Consider the following 18,812-nt stretch of genomic DNA (forward strand, 5'->3'; position numbering starts at 1 on the left):
CCACCACCATTGCGAAGCCCATTTCACGCACTCACCACTCTCTGAGTAAAAAACTTACCAATTTACCCCTGACATCTCCTCTGTACCTACTTCCCAGCACATTAAACCTGTGTCCTCTTGTGGCAACCATTTCAGCCCTGGGAAAAAGCCTCTGACTATCCACATGATCATTGCCTCTTATCATCTTATACACCTCTATCAGGTCAACTCTCATCCTCCGTCACTCCAAGGAGAAAAGGCCAAGTTCACTCGATCTATTCTTATACGGCATGCTCCCTAATCTAGGCAACATCCTTGTAAATCACCTCTGCACCCTTTCTATGGCTTCCACATCCTTCCTGTAGTGAGGCAACCAGAACTAAGCACAGTACTCCAAGTGGGGTCTGACCAGGGTCCTATATAGCTGCAACATTACCTCTCGGCTCCTAAATTGACTTCCATGATTGATGAAGTCCAATATGCCTTCTTAACCATAGAGTCAACCTATGCAGCTGCTTTGAGCGTCCTATGGACTCGGACCCCAAGATCCCTCTGATCCTCCACACTGCCAAGAGTCTTACCATTAATACTATATTCTGCCATTATATTTGACCTACTAAAATGAACCACTCCACTCTTATTTGGATTGAACTCCGTCTGCCACTTCTCAGCCCAGTTTGCATCCTATCAATGTCCCGCTGTAACCTCTGACAGCCCTCCATACTATCCACAACACCCCCAACCTTTGTGTCATCAGCAAACTTACTAACCCATCCCTCCACTTCCTCATCCAGGTCATTTATAAAAATCATGAAGAGTAAGGGTCACAGAACAGATCTCTGAGGCGCTCCACTGCAGGACCGGATTAAGCTAGTGCGGAGCCTGTAGCATATGTTATAAAGGGGCCCTAAATTTTAAAAATGCATATAAGTATTAAAACATAAATTATTTACTTTCCTAATAAAGTAATTCCACTTTTTCAGTTGCTATACTGCCAGATAATACGGCAAACGTCTGACACTTGAGTAATAGTATTACAGGTACTTACATGTAGGTATTAATTTCAAATGTCAAAAGTAACAAAACTACAATTTAAAAGTTATATTTTCTAGATTTAGCATGAGCAAATTTGTTGATGATGCTATTTCACGCAGAAGTTTATGTTCAATGCTCAGTTATCAAATGATACAACTGAAACTCTATAAGGTCTTGTTTGGCGCCAATATGAGAAGCAAGATCAGTTTTTAACAGTTCAGTAAGCTCCACAACTTCTTCATCAAGACTTTCTTCCAGATATGATTTAATAAGATTTGATGACCTCTTTACAAACTCTTCAGATGTAAACAACAGTAACTGATGAACGCCATTCACCTTTAGATAAGCTTTCTGTCTTTTTAACAGGGCAGAAAGCAAGCTGTCAATAATGGCAAGAAATGTTCGGCTTTTAAACTTCTGAGAAGGTGTTTGAGATTCAACAAGTGGATCTAGAGTGCTGGAATCACTGAAATCATCATATGCATGATTTTGCTTGCGTTATCTTCGAGTTTGTTGTTGATAATCTTCACACAGTCAGATTTTTGGCTTTTTGCTCAATGTCTGAAACAGTGTTCAGGCTGGCGAATAAATACAAGACAACATGGATGCACCCAAGATCCAAATATTGGCACATGTTTGACTACGTTATAGTACATCACCGAGACATCCAGGATGTCCTCATCACCAGAGCCATGCAAGGAGCGGAGTGCTGGACTGACCACAGGCTGGTCTGCACCACATTAAAGCTACGTATTGCTCCCCACCATCCCAAGCGCCCGAAGTTCAACAGAACAGCTTTTAACACCGCCAGACTCCAAGAACCGCTGTATCTTCACAAGTTCCAGAACACCCTTGATGAAAAACAGTCTGGCAACGGACCACTAAATGGTGGGCCAACCCAGAAGTGGAATCAGTCTAGAGAGATGGTGATGGAGACAGCAAAATCAGTCCTTGGCCCCAAGGACCAGAACCACCAAGATTGGTTCAACAAGAATGACAGTGCCATCAAGGATCTCCTGACCAGGAAGAACAAAGCATTCGTGGACTGAAAAAAATGATCCAAGCTCCATTCCCAAAAAAGAGCGGTTCAAGTCCCTTCAGGTCCATGCCCAACGGTGGGACCTGTGGTGGGATAGGAACTCAAAACTGCTCCTCAATTCCATCAAGATGATCTTCAACCCCTCAAGATCTGGCTCATCTCCACAATTGTCAGCTGATGGAACCACACTGTTAAAGGACAAAGAGAGCATACAACACAGATGGAAAGAGCATTTCTGTTACGCGAGGGCGACGGAGGAAAACCCAAGTGCACATCGGCTCAGTTGGGGAGGCTGGCATAGATCCGAACGTAGAGCAGGAAACCAGAGGGATCTTGACAAGGAGACGGGGTTCACAGGGACTCTCTAGAAACTAGAACGGAACTTGGAACTAACGGTTCTGATCGGAACAGGGAATGAAGTATCACATGAGAGCAGACCAACAAACTGGCAACCTGTGATAGAGTCATCCTCGTATTTATTTCCCAGTCTCTGATGAAAGCCAGGCGTACGATTATTGGGTAACTAGCAGCAATTGACTGAATTGGGGCATGATCAGAGAGAAAAAATTGTTAATGGGGAACGTTCAGCTAGCTCCTGAACCGCCCTTCATTGGTTGACCAGTCTGCTCTGGACCAAATCCCCTAACAGCCTATTCACGAGGAACTAGATGATCCTCCCTCAACAGATGAAGTCAAGAAGACTGTCACGCAGATGAGCAGTGGCAAGGCGCCCGACAAGGCTGGAATACCTGCTGAACTGTACAAGGCACTCAGCAAGGAATCACTTGAGGCTTTCCACAGCACCCTGACTACCATTTGGGAAGAAGAAGAGATGCCCCCTGACCTCAGAGATGCAATGATGATTGCCCTCTACAAAAATAAAGGTTCAAGGATCGACTACAGGAACTGCAGAGGCATCTTACTACTTTCCATTGCCGGAAAAATCCTTACCTGCATCATCCTCGATAGATTGTTTCCAACAGTGTCAGAAGAGAACCTTCCTGAGTCGCGATGCAGTTTTCATCCCGAATGCAGCACTGTTGACGTGATCTTCGCAGTGAGACAGATACAGGAGAAGTGCCTGGAACAGAACATGACATTATACTCTGTCTTCATTGATCTGATGAAGGTGTTTGACACGGTCAACAGAAACGCACTGTGGATCATCCTTAGAAAGCTTGGCTGCCCGCAGAAATTCACTACACTCACCCGCCTGCTTCAGGATGGCATGACAGGAGAAGTGTTCTCAGATGGTTCCCCATCTGCGACTTTCAACATCCCAAATGGCGTGAAGCAAGGGTGCGTTCTAGCACCAGAGCTCTTCAACCTTTTCTTCACCCAGATGCTGAAGTGTGCTGTTAAGGACCTAGACCTGGCTATTTACATAAGATATCACCTACACGGATCAATGTTTGACCTGAGACACCTTGCTGCAAAGACCAAAACGTTGAGGAGGCTTATCACTGAAGCTCTGTTTGCTGATGACTGTGCCCCCATGGCCCACCAGAAGAACCACCTGCAGGCGGTTGTCGACAAGTTCTCCGCTGCCTCAAAGCTGTTCAGCCTGACAGTCAGCCTTAGTAAGACAGAAGTTCTCCTACAACCTGCACCAAGTAGTCACCCTCCTCAGCCATGCATCACCATCGATGGCACTGTTCTGAAGAATGTGGAGAGCTTCAAGTATCTAGGAAGCACCATCTCCAGTGACGGATCCCTTGACAAAGAGATCATAGCAAGGATCCAGAAAGCCAGCCAGGCTCTTGGGAAACTCCGTGTCGAAGTTCTGGACCACAAGGACATTCAGCTTTCAACCAAGCTCAAGGTGTACAAGGCTGTGGTCCTCACCTCTCTCCTGTATGGCTGTGTGGTGAACTATGTGCCTGTCGGGACACGCCCCCTGCTGACTGCTCCTGTAGCTCCTCCCACAGGCCCCTGTATAAAGGAGATCTGAGGCCTGACGCTCGGCCTCAGTCTCCAGGACATTGTATGATAGACACTCACTCCTGGTTCCTTCTTCCAGTCAATAAAAGCCGATATCTCGCCTTATGTCTCAGTGTGAGTTATTGATGGTGCATCAGGCTGTGAAACGTGGACCCTACCACAGGCACAGCAAACAGCTGGAGCAGTTTCACATGCGCTCTCCACGTCGATCATGAGGAGTCGATGGCAGGACCGAATCACCAACCAGGAAGTCCTTAACAGAGCCAACAGCACAAGCATTGAGGCAAGGATCCTCGAGGCCCAGCTACACTGGACTGGCCATGTAATCCGCGTGGGTGAAACAAGAATCCCCAGGCAGCTGCTCTATGGTGAGCTTGAGCATGGCAGTCGCAATCAGGGCCACCCAAAAAAAGATTCGAAGACAATTTGAAATCGTACATCAAATGGTCAGACCTCCAGCCTCGACAACTTGAGGAGTCCGCAGCAGACAGGGCTGCATGGCACGCCCTGACCAGAAAAGCTGCTTCTGACTTTGAGGATGACCAAAATCAGCGCCTTGCAGCAGCACGAGACCGACGCCACAAACCTGAGTATGCACCTGTTCCAACAAACACCATTCCATGTCCAACCTGCAACCGCATGTGTGCTTCAGCCTTCGGCCTCCAAAGCCATATGCATATCCACAGCTGACTGCACAATGTTTAGTCTTTCTCGGACCCTGAGAGACAACCACCACTTGTTCTTTCGTGTTCAATAGATGCTGGTTGTTGCTGTATCAAGCCTTCTGCCCCACTAGTACTAGTTGTTCTTATATTTCCAGCTTCAGCCATTATAGCACCATCACCAACTCTATGAACATCAAAGTAGTCTGAAAACGTATGTGTTTTTAATATCACAAGTTGGTCTCTTTTTTTTTCTTCCTTCGCTTTACGTTTTGCACTTCCAGAAGCATAATGATGTCCAATATCTCTGGCTCGATTGCTCATTGCTATCTGCAATGGAAAAAAATTAATGAAATATGCACTTAAAAACAAATAGTTTATGTTACAAAAAGCTAAGTAGTGGTATCAACAAAGACTAGTGAACAATAACAAATTTATGTGACTGTTGTGGCTACGAGTGTGTGTGGATCACATGCACTCACCAACCAACTAGGAATAGTGTTCTCAAAATTATTTATTTAGTTGCTTATTCAAAGTCATTTCAATTGGGAAATACAGGTTGAAACTCACAGTCTAATCCTATCTTCTATGTTCCTGGGCTGGTTCGGACTACATAAAATCAGGAAAAAAAATGAGGAATCATGAACTGAATCACATAAAACTGTTGAGTCGCACATCCCTTGTGGCAGGCTCACCGCGGCGGCGCACCCTCCAGCGGCGTAGCAGCGCACGCTGCTGCGGCTTGGGAGTGTGGCGGATAGCACAACAGTCACCATGACACAGCAAGGAGCCAACACACGCCTGCACACAGCATGCAGCTCCCCCAACATGAAAACAACAGCGTTGCCAGATCATTGTGAGAATACGGTGCGATGCCGATTTCACCAGACAGCAGCCTACAAGCATTTAGTGCGGGGCCCTCGAAAATGTGGGGCCCGTAGCATACGCTACTTTTGTTTCTAGGTTAAACTGGCACTGCTCCACTGGTAATTGACCTCCATGCAGAATATGGCCCATCTACAGCCACTCTTTGCCTTCTGTGGGCAAGCCAGTTCTGGATCCACAACGCAATGTCCCCTTGGATCCCATGCCTCTCTACTTTTCCAATAAGCCTTGCATGGGGTCCTTATCAAATGCCTTGCTGAAATCCATATACATTACATCTATGCCTCTACCTTCATCAATGTGCTGAGTCACATCCTCAAAAAATTCAATCAGGCTCGTAATGCACGACCTACCCTTTACAAAGCCATGCTGACTATTTCTAATCATATTATACCTCTCCAAATGTTCATAAATCCTGCCTCTCAGGATCTTCTCCATCAACTTACCAACCACTGAGGTAAGACACACTGGTCTATAATTTCCTGGGCTATCTCTACTCCCTTTCTTGAATAAAGGAACAACATTCGCAACCCTCCAAACCTCCGGAACCTCTCCCGTCCCCATTGATGATGCAAAGATCATCGAAAGAGGCTCAGCAAGAGGCTCCCTCACCTCCCACAGTAGCCTGGGGTACATCTCATCCGGTCCCATCGACTTATCCAACTTGATGCTTTCCAAAAGCTCCAGCACATCCTCTTTCTTAATATCTACATGCTCAATCTTCTCAGTCTGCTGCAAGTCATCACTACAATCACCAAGATCCTTTTCCATAGTGAATACTGAAGCAAAGTATTCATTAAGTACCTCTGCTATTTCCCTTCTGGCTCTCCTAATTTCCTATTTAAGCTCCTTCCTGTTAGCCTTATAATCTTCTAGATCTCTAACATTAACTAGCTCTCTGAACCTTTTGTAAACTTTTCTTCTCTTCTTGACTAGATTTATTACAGCCTTTGTACACCACAGTTCCTGTACCCTACCATAACTTTTCTGTCTCATTGGAACATACTTATACAGAACTCCACACAAATATTCCCTGAACATTTGCCACATTTCTTCCGTACTTTTCCCTGAGAACATCTGTTTCCAATTTAAGGTTCCAATTTCCGGATAGCCTCATGATTCCCCTTACTCCAATTAAATGCTTTTCTAACTTGTCTGTTCCTATCTCTCCCCAATGCTATTGTAAAGGAGATAGAATTATGATCATTATCTCCAAAATGCTCTCCCACTGAGAGATCTGACACCTGACCAGGTTCATTTCCCAATACCAGATCAAGTACAGTCTCTCCTCTTGTAGGCTTATCTACATACTGTGTCAAGAAACCTTCCTGATCACACCTAACAAACTCCACCCCATCTAAACCCCTTGCTCTAGGGAGATGCCAATCGATATTTAGGAAATTAAAATCTCCCATCGCAACAACTCTGTTATTATTACACCTTTCCAGGATCTGTTTCCCTATCTGCTCCTTGATATGCCTGTTACTATTGGGCTGCCTATAAAAAAACACCCAGTAAATTTATTGACCCCTTCCTGATCCTAACCACCACCCACAGAGACTCCCTCCATGGCGTCCACCTTTTCTGCAGCTATGATACTATCTCCGATCAACAGTGCCATGTCCCCACCTCTTTTACCTCCCTCCCTGTCCTTTCTGAAACATTTAAAACCTGGCACTTGAAGTAACCAATCCTGCCCCTGAGCCATCCAAGTCTCTGTAATGGCCACCACATCATATCTCCAAGCACTGATCCACGCTCTAAACTCATCCGCTTTGTTCACAACACTCCTTGCGTTAAAATAGACACATTTCAAATCATCCGTCTGAGCGCATCCTTTCTCTATCACCTGCCTATCCTCCCTCTTGCACTGTCTCCAAGCTTTCTCTATTTGTGAGCCAGCCACCTCTTCCCCAGTCTCTTCAGTTCGGTTCCCACCCACCCCTCCAACAATTCTAGTTTAAACTCTCCCCAGTAGCCTTAGCAAACCTCCCCACCAGGATATTGGTCCCCCTGGGATTCAAGTGCAACCCATCCTTTTTGTACAGGTCACGCCTGCCCCAAAAGAGGTCCCAATGATTCAGGAATCTGAATCCCTGCCCCCTGTTCCAATCCCTAAACCACGCATTTATTCTCCATCTCATCCAATTCCTATTTTCACTGTTGTGTGGCACAGACAGTAATCAGGAGATTACTACCTTTGCAGTCCTTCTTCTCAACTTCTTTCTAAGCTCCCTGTGTTGTGTTTTCAGGACCTCTTCCCTTTTTCTACCTATGTTGTTTGTACCAATATGTACCACGACCTCTGGCTGTTCTCCCTCCCACTGCAGATATCCTAGACGCAATCTGAAACATCCCAGACCCTGGCACCTGGGAGGCCATCCGAGTTTCTTTCCTGCATTCACAGAATTGCCTGTCTGACCCCCTGACTATAAAGTTCCCCATCACTACTGCCTTCCTCTTCCTTTCCCTACCTTGCTATAATTGGCAACTGCAGCCACAAAATTAAATGGCACTTACTTATGGGGAGGGCAGCAATGGCAAATTTAAATAAAATACTGAAGAGGAGAGAAGTAACATTGTCTACGAAGATCCATATCATCAAGTCTATGGTATTTCCAGTTGGGATGTATGGCTGTGAGAGCTGGACTATTAGTAAAGTTGAACACAAAAGAATCAATGCCTTTGAACTTGGTTGCTGGGAAAAAGTGTTAAGAGTTCATTGGACAGCAAGTCAGCACTTGAAGAAGTGCAGCCAGACTGCTCATTAGGAGGCTAGATTATGAGACAAAAACTCAGATATTTTGGCCACATCATGAAAAGACAGGATTCCTTGGAGAAGACTCTCATGTTAGGCAAAACAGAAGGTAAAAGAAGCAGAGGATGACAGAGGCTATGATGGATAGATAATATTACTCAGACAATGTATATGAGCCTTGGGAATCTTTGAGAGGCAATTTCCAACAAGAAGGCTTGGTGTGCAGGAGTCCATGAGGTCATGAAGAGTCAGACTCGACCTAACGACTGAACAACAGCAAAAAGATGTTGGTGAGGCCATATTTGGCATACGTGTTCAGTTGGAGCCACCCTGCTGCAATGAAAGCTGAAAGAGTGCACAGGAGATACACAAGGATATTGTGGGACATGAAGGACTGAGCTGGTGGAGTGGTGTCGCGGCTCAACTTTGCACTTAACATCGAAGAGACCAAACAACTGATTCTGGACTGCAGAAGGTACTTGCTCGGCTAGGTTAGCTTTAGAGGAACGCGGGTCAAACGCAGACAAGTGGGACTAGCTGAGATGAGGGTGTCAGTCAGTATGGACCCTGTGCAGTTTGACTCAATGTGTTGCAGATTGAGATACTCTGCAACAGCCGCAGGGCCGTTGTGATATGCTCCTCTGCTCCTGAAACTGGCAGGATGTTTGTGGTGAAGAAATGCATGACAGGCACTTGTAAATTCCCCATTAAATAGACACACTGCTGGGAATCCCTTTCAAATACTGAGGCAACGTGGGGATCTCCAGTAAATACTGAGGCCACCTCCAGTAACCTGCATGATAATGTCACATACTCGGTGACCACAGGTAGTTACCAGCACTGCCCTGTATATACTGCCACGCCCTAGACACCTCTGTAAGGACTGACATTCTCCTTTCAATACTGTAAATACTGACATATTCCCTGAGACTCCCTGTAAACACTGAAACACACCCCGGAAACCCTTGTAACTACTGACACACTCCAATACCGACATTTTCCCTGGGATCCGCTGTGAATACTGACAACTCCCCAGCATCTCCTGTAAATACTGACACACTCCTTGGGACCCCATGTAAATACAGACAGACTCACCAGGACCCCTGTAAATACAGACACACTCCCCAGGAACACTGTAAATACTGACACACTCCCCAGGACCCCTTGTAAATACTGACACACTCCCTGGTACACCCCTGTAAATACTAACACATTGCCAAGACTCCCTGTAAATGCTGTTACACACCCTGGGATTCCCTGTGAATACTCACATACTCACGGGGACCCCCTATAAATACTGACACACTCCGCTGGACCTCCTGTAAATACAGACACACTCCCCAGGACCCTTGTAAATACAGCCACACTCCCCTGGACCCCTGCAAATACTGACACACTCCCCGGGACCCTCTGTAAATACTAACACACTCCCCGGGACCCACTGTAAATACTGACACACAGTCCGGGACCCCCTGTAAATACAGACACACACACTGAGACCCCCGTAAATACTGACACACTCCGCTGGACCCGTTGTAAATACTGACACACTCCCCGAGACCCCCTATAAATACAGACACACTCCACTGGACCTCCAGTAAATACTGACAAACTCCCCGGGACCCCTGTAAATACTGGCACACTCCCCGGGACCCTCTGTAAATACTGACACACTCCCCGGGACCCCTGTAAATACTGACACACTCCCTGGGACCCCTGTAAATACTGACACACTCCCCGGGACCCCTGAAAATACTGACACACTCCCCAGGACCCCCTATAAATAAAGGCACACTGCCCGGGGCCCCCTGTAAATACAGACACACTTCCCTGGACTCCTGTAAATACTGACACACTCCCCAGGACCCTCTGCAAATACTAACACACTCCCCGGGACCCACTGTAAATACTGACACACAGTCTGGGACCCCCTGTAAATAACGACAAACTTCCCTGGACTCCTGTAAATACTGACACACTCCCCAGGACCCTCTGTAAATACTAACACACTCCCCGGGACCCACTGTAAATACTGACACACAGTCCGGGACCCCCTGTAAATACAGACACACACACTGAGACCCCCGTAAATACTGACACACTCCGCTGGACCCAATGTAAATACTGACACACTCCCCGAGACCCCCTATAAATACAGACACACTCCCCTGGACCTCCAGTAAATACTGACAAACTCCCCGGGACCCCTGTAAATACTGGCACACTCCCCGGGACCCCCTATAAATACAGGCACACTGCCCGGGGCCCCCTGTAAATACAGACACACTTCCCTGGACTCCTGTAAATACTGACACACTCCCCGGGACCCTCTGTAAATACTGACACACTCCCCGGGACCCCTGTAAATACTGACACACTCCCCAGGACCCCCTGTAAATAAAGGCACACTACCCAGGGCCCCCTGTACATACAGCCACACTCCCCTGGACCCCGTGCAAATACTGACACACTCCCCTGGACCCCTGTAAATACTGACACACTCCCCGGGACCCTCTGTAAATACAGACACACTCCCAGGGACCCCTGTAAATACTAACACACTCCCCGGGACCCCCAGTAAATACTGACACATAGTCCGGGACCCCATGTAAATACAGACACACACACTGAGACCCCCGTAAATACTGACACACTCCGCTGGAACCGTTGTAAATACTGACACACTCCCCGGGACCGCCTATAAATACAGACACACTCCCCTGGACCCCCGGTAAATACTGACAAACGCCCCGGGACTCCCTGTAAATAATGACACACTGTCCGGGACCCTCTGTAAATACTGACACACTCCCCTGGACCACATGTAAATACTGACAAACTCCCCGGGACCCCTGTAAATACTGACAAACTCCCAGGGACCCCTGTAAATACTGACACACTCCCCGGGACCCCCCGTAAATACTGACACACTCCGCTGGACCCGTTGTAAATACTGACACACTCCCCGAGACCCCCTATAAATACAGACACACTCCCCTGGACCTCCAGTAAATACTGACAAACTCCCCGGGACCCCTGTAAATACTGGCACACTCCCCGGGACCCTCTGTAAATACTGACACACTCCCCGGGACCCCTGTAAATACTGACACACTCCCCGGGACCCCTGTAAATACTGACACACTCCCCGGGACCCCTGAAAATACTGACACACTCCCCAGGACCCCCTATAAATACAGGCACACTGCCCGGGGCCCCCTGTAAATACCGACACACTTCCCTGGACTCCTGTAAATACTGACACACTCCCCAGGACCCTCTGTAAATACTAACACACTCCCCGGGACCCACTGTAAATACTGACACACAGTCCGGGACCCCCTGTAAATACAGACACACACACTGAGACCCCCGTAAATACTGACACACTCCGCTGGACCCAATGTAAATACTGACACACTCCCCGAGACCCCCTATAAATACAGACACACTCCCCTGGACCTCCAGTAAATACTGACAAACTCCCCGGGACCCCTGTAAATACTGGCACACTCCCCGGGACCCCCTATAAATACAGGCACACTGCCCGGGGCCCCCTGTAAATACAGACACACTTCCCTGGACTCCTGTAAATACTGACACACTCCCCGGGACCCTCTGTAAATACTGACACACTCCCCGGGACCCCTGTAAATACTGACACACTCCCCAGGACCCCCTGTAAATAAAGGCACACTACCCAGGGCCCCCTGTACATACAGCCACACTCCCCTGGACCCCGTGCAAATACTGACACACTCCCCTGGACCCTCTGTAAATACAGACACACTCCCAGGGACCCCTGTAAATACTAACACACTCCCCGGGACCCCCAGTAAATACTGACACATAGTCCGGGACCACATGTAAATACAGACACACACACTGAGACCCCCGTAAATACTGACACACTCCGCTGGAACCGTTGTAAATACTGACACACTCCCCGGGACCGCCTATAAATACAGACACACTCCCCTGGACCCCCGGTAAATACTGACAAACCCCCCGGGACTCCCTGTAAATAATGACACACTGTCCGGGACCCTCTGTAAATACTGACACACTCCCCTGGACCACATGTAAATACTGACAAACTCCCCGGGACCCCCTGTAAATACTGACACACTGCCCAGGATCCTCTGTAAATACTGACAGACTCCCCGGGAACCCTGTAAATACTGACACACTCCCCTGGACCCAATGTAAATACTGACACAATCCCCGGGAACCCTGTAAATACTGATCCATTCCGCGGGACCCCCTGTAAATACAGACATACTCACTGAGACCCCTTGTAAATACAGACACATTCCCCGGGACCCCCTGTAAATACTGACACACTCCCCAGGACCCCCTGTAAATACTGACAAACTCCCCGGGACCCCTGAAAATAATGACACACTCCCCAGGACCCTCTGTAAATACAGGCACACTACCCGGGGCCCGCTGTAAATACAGCCACACTCCCCTGGACACCCTGCAAATACTGACACACTTCCCTGGACCCCTGTAAATACTGACACACTCCCCGGGACCCTCTGTAAATACTGACACACTCCCCGGGACCCCTGTAAATACTAACACACTCCCCGGGACCCCCTGTAAATACTGACACACAGTCCGGGACCCCCTGTAAATACATTCAGACTCCCCTGGTCCCTCTGTAAATACAGACACACACTCCGGGACCTGCCGAAAGTGCTGACACACTCCCCGGGACCTGCTGTAAGTGCTGACACACTCCCCTGGACCCCCGGTAAATACTGAAACACAGTCCGGGACCCGCTGTAAGTACTAACACACTCCCCTGGACCCCATGTAAATACTGAGAAACTCCCCGGGACCACCTGTAAATCAGGACACACTCTCCGGGACCTCTATAAATACTGACCATCTCCCCAGGGCCCCCTGGAAATAGTGACACACAGTCCGGGACCCCCTCTAAATACACACACACTCACTGAGACACCCATAAATACTGACACACTCCCATGGTCCCGTTGTAAATACTGACACACTCCCGGGACCCCCTGTAAATACAGACACACTCCCCTGGACCACCTGTAAATACTGACAAACTCCCCGGGACCCCATGGAAATACTAACACACTACACTGGACCCCCTGTAAATACTGACACTCTCCCAGGACCCCCTGTAAATACTGACAAACTCGCCCGGGACCCCCTGTAATTACTGACACACACTCCGGGGCACCCTGTATATACAGAAACACAGTCCAGGACCCGCTGTAAGTACTAACACACTCCCCTGAACTCCATGTAAATACTGACAAACTCCCTGGGACCCCCTGTAAATACGGACACACGCTCTGGGACCCCTGTAAATACTGACAAACTCCCCGGGGCCCCCTGTAAATACTGACACACAGTCCGCGACCCCCTCTAAATACAGACACACTCACTGGGACACCCATAAATACTGACACACTCCCATGGACCCGTTGTAAATACTGACACACTCCCAGGACCCCCTGTAAATACAGACACACTCCCCTGGACCACCTGTAAATACTGAAAAACTCCCCGGTACCCCATGTAAATAATAACACATTCCCCTGGACCCCCTGTAAATACTGACACACTCCCCAGGACGCCCGGTAAATACTGACACACTGCCCAGGACCCCATGTAAGTACTGACACTCTCCCCAGGACCCCCTGTAAATACTGACAAACTCCCCCGGGACCCACTGGAAATACTGACACACTCCCCTGGACCTACTGTAAATAATGACACACACCCCGGGACCCCCTGAAAATATAGACACATTCCTGTGGAAGCCATGTAAATACAGACACATTCCCTGGGACACCATGTAAATACCGACACAATCCCCGGGACCCCTGTAAATACTGACAAACTCCCCCGGGACACACTGGAAATACTGACACACTCCCCTGGACCTACTGTAAATAATGACACACACCCCGGGAACCCCTGAAAATACAAACACACTCCCGTGGAACCCATGTAAATACAGACACTTTCCCCGGGACACCATGTAAATACCGACACAATCCCCGGGACCCCTGTAAATACAGGAACACTCCCCTGGACCCACTGTAAATACTGACACACTCCCCGGGACACCCTGTAAATTCAGGCACACTCCCCTGGACCCTATGTAAATACTGACACACTCCCCTTGACACCATGTAAATACTGACACACACCCCAGACCACATGTAAATACTGACACACTCCTCGGACCCCATGTAAGTACTGACACACTCCCCTGGACCCCAAGTAAATACTGACACACTGCCCAGGATCCTCTGTAAATACTGACAGACTCCCCGGGAACCCTGTAAATACTGACACACTCCCCTGGACCCCATGTAAATACTGACACACACCCCGGACCACATGTAAATATTGACACACTCCCCAGGAACCCTGTAAATACTGACACACTCCTCGGACCCCATGTAAATACTGACACAATGCCCGGGAACCCTGTAAATACTGATCCATTCCCCGAGACCCCCTGTAAATACAGACATACTCACTGAGACCCCTTGTAAATACAGACACAATCCCCGGGATCCCCTGTTAATACTGACACACTCCCCGGGACCCTCTGTAAATACTGACACACTCCCCGGGATCCCTGAAAATAATGACACACTCCCCAGGACCCCCTGTAAATACAGGCACACTACCCGGGACCCCCTGTAAATTCAGCCACACTCCCCTGGACCCCTGCAAATACTGACACACTTCCCTGGACCCCTGTAACTACTGACACACTCACCGGGACCCCCTGTAAATACTGACACACAGTCCGGGACCCCCTGTAAATACAGACGCACTCACTGAGACCCCCGTAAATACAGACACACTCCGCTGGACCCGTTGTAAATACTGACACACTCCCCGGGTTCCCCTTTAAATACAGACACACTCCCCTGGACCCCCGGTAACTACTGACAAACTCCCCGGGACTCCCTGTAAATAATGACACACTGTCCGGGACCCTCTGTAAATACTGACACACTCCCCTGGACCACATGTAAATACTGACAAACTCCTCGGGACCCCCTGTAAATACTGACAAACTCCCAGGGACCCCTGTAAATACTGACACACTCCCCGGGACTACCTGTAAATACACGCACACCCCCTGGACACCCCGTAAATACTGGCACACTCCCCGGGACCCCCTGTAAATACATTCAGACTCCCCTGGTCCCCCTGTAAATACAGACACACACTCCGGGACCTGCCGAAAGTGCTGACACACTCCCCGGGACCTGCTGTAAGTGCTGACACACTCCCCTGGACCCCATGTAAATACTGAGAAACTCCCCGGGACCACCTGTAAATCAGGACACACTCTCCGGGACCTCTATAAATACTGACCATCTCCCCAGGGCCCCCTGGAAATAGTGACACACAGTCCGGGACCCCCTCTAAATACAGACACACTCACTGAGACACACATAAATACTGACACACTCCCATGGACCCGTTGTAAATACTGACACACTCCCGGGACCCCCTGTAAATACAGACACACTCCCCTGGACCACCTGTAAATACTGACAAACTCCCCTGGACCCCATGGAAATACTAACACACTACCCTGGACCCCCTGTAAATACTGACACTCTCCCCAGGACCCCCTGTAAATACTGACAAACTCGCCCGGGACACACTGGAAATACTGACACACTCCCCTGGACCCCATGTAAATACTGACAAACTCCCCTGGGACCTACTGTAAATACTGACACACTCCCCTGGACCTACTGTAAATACTGACACACACCCCGGGACCCACTGAAAATACAGACACACTCCCGTGGAAGTCATGTAAATACAGACACATTCCCCGGGACATCCTGTAAATACTGACACAATCCCCGGGACCCCTGTAAATACAGGAACACTCCCCTGGACCCACTGTAAATACTGACACACTCCCCGGGACACCGTGTAAATTCAGGCACACTCCCCTGGACCCCACGTAAATACAGACACACTCCCCTGGACACCATGTAAATACTGAAACACGCCCCGGGACCCGCTGTAAGTACTGACACACTCCCCTGGACCCCAAGTAAATACTGACACACTCCCCGGGACCCCCTGTAAATACATTCAGACTCCCCTGGTCCCCCTGTAAATACAGACACACACTCCGGGACCTGCCGAAAGTGCTGACACACTCCCCGGGACCTGCTGTAAGTGCTGACACACTCCCCGGGACCTGCTGTAAATACTGACACACTCCCCTGGACCCCCGGTAAATACTGAAACACAGTCCGGGACCCGCTGTAAGTACTAACACACTCCACTGGACCCCATGTAAATACTGAGAAACTCCCCAGGACCACCTGTAAATCAGGACACACTCTCCGGGACCTCTATAAATACTGACCATCTCCCCAGGGCCCCCTGGAAATAGTGACACACAGTCCGGGACCCCCTCTAAATACACACACACTCACTGAGACACACATAAATACTGACACACTCCGCTGGACCCGTTGTAAATACTGACACACTCCCCGGGTTCCCCTTTAAATACAGACACACTCCCCTGGACCAGCGGTAAATACTGACAAACTCCCCGGGACTCCCTGTAAATAATGACTCACTGTCCGGGACCCTCTGTAAATACTGACACACTCCCCTGGACCACATGTAAATACTGACAAACTCCTCGGGACCCCCTGTAAATACTGACAAACTCCCAGGGACCCCTGTAAATACTGACACACTCCCCGGGACTACCTGTAAATACACGCACACCCCCTGGACACCCCGTAAATACTGGCACACTCCCCGGGACCCCCTGTAAATACATTCAGACTCCCCTGGTCCCCCTGTAAATACAGACACACACTCCGGGACCTGCCGAAAGTGCTGACACACTCCCCGGGACCTGCTGTAAGTGCTGACACACTCCCCTGGACCCCATGTAAATACTGAGAAACTCCCCGGGACCACCTGTAAATCAGGACACACTCTCCGGGACCTCTATAAATACTGACCATCTCCCCAGGGCCCCCTGGAAATAGTGACACACAGTCCGGGACCCCCTCTAAATACAGACACACTCACTGAGACACACATAAATACTGACACACTCCCATGGACCCGTTGTAAATACTGACACACTCCCGGGACCCCCTGTAAATACAGACACACTCCCCTGGACCACCTGTAAATACTGACAAACTCCCCTGGACCCCATGGAAATACTAACACACTACCCTGGACCCCCTGTAAATACTGACACTCTCCCCAGGACCCCCTGTAAATACTGACAAACTCGCCCGGGACACACTGGAAATACTGACACACTCCCCTGGACCCCATGTAAATACTGACAAACTCCCCTGGGACCTACTGTAAATACTGACACACTCCCCTGGACCTACTGTAAATACTGACACACACCCCGGGACCCCCTGAAAATACAGACACACTCCCGTGGAAGTCATGTAAATACAGACACATTCCCCAGGACATCCTGTAAATACTGACACAATCCCCGGGACCCCTGTAAATACAGGAACACTCCCCTGGACCCACTGTAAATACTGACACACTCCCCTGGACACCATGTAAATACTGAAACACGCCCCGGGACCCGCTGTAAGTACTGACACACTCCCCTGGACCCCAAGTAAATACTGACACACTCCCCGGGACCCCCTGTAAATACATTCAGACTCCCCTGGTCCCCCTGTAAATACAGACACACACTCCGGGACCTGCCGAAAGTGCTGACACACTCCCCGGGACCTGCTGTAAGTGCTGACACACTCCCCTGGACCCCCGGTAAATACTGAAACACAGTCCGGGACCCGCTGTAAGTACTAACACACTCCACTGGACCCCATGTAAATACTGAGAAACTCCCCAGGACCACCTGTAAATCAGGACACACTCTCCGGGACCTCTATAAATACTGACCATCTCCCCAGGGCCCCCTGGAAATAGTGACACACTCCCCAGGACCCCCTATAAATACAGGCACACTGCCCGGGGCCCCCTGTAAATACAGACACACTTCCCTGGACTCCTGTAAATACTGACACACTCCCCAGGACCCTCTGCAAATACTAACACACTCCCCGGGACCCACTGTAAATACTGACACACAGTCCGGGACCCCCTGTAAATACAGACAAACTTCCCTGGACTCCTGTAAATACTGACACACTCCCCAGGACCCTCTGTAAATACTAACACACTCCCCGGGACCCACTGTAAATACTGACACACAGTCCGGGACCCCCTGTAAATACAGACACACACACTGAGATCCCCGTAAATACTGACACACTCCGCTGGACCCAATGTAAATACTGACACACTCCCCGAGACCCCCTATAAATACAGACACACTCCCCTGGACCTCCAGTAAATACTGACAAACTCCCCGGGACCCCTGTAAATACTGGCACGCTCCCCGGGACCCACTATAAATACAGGCACACTGCCCGGGGCCCCCTGTAAATACAGACACACTTCC

The sequence above is a fragment of the Hypanus sabinus genome, chromosome 7 (assembly GCF_030144855.1).
Source record: "Hypanus sabinus isolate sHypSab1 chromosome 7, sHypSab1.hap1, whole genome shotgun sequence".
Classification (NCBI taxonomy): domain Eukaryota; kingdom Metazoa; phylum Chordata; class Chondrichthyes; order Myliobatiformes; family Dasyatidae; genus Hypanus; species Hypanus sabinus.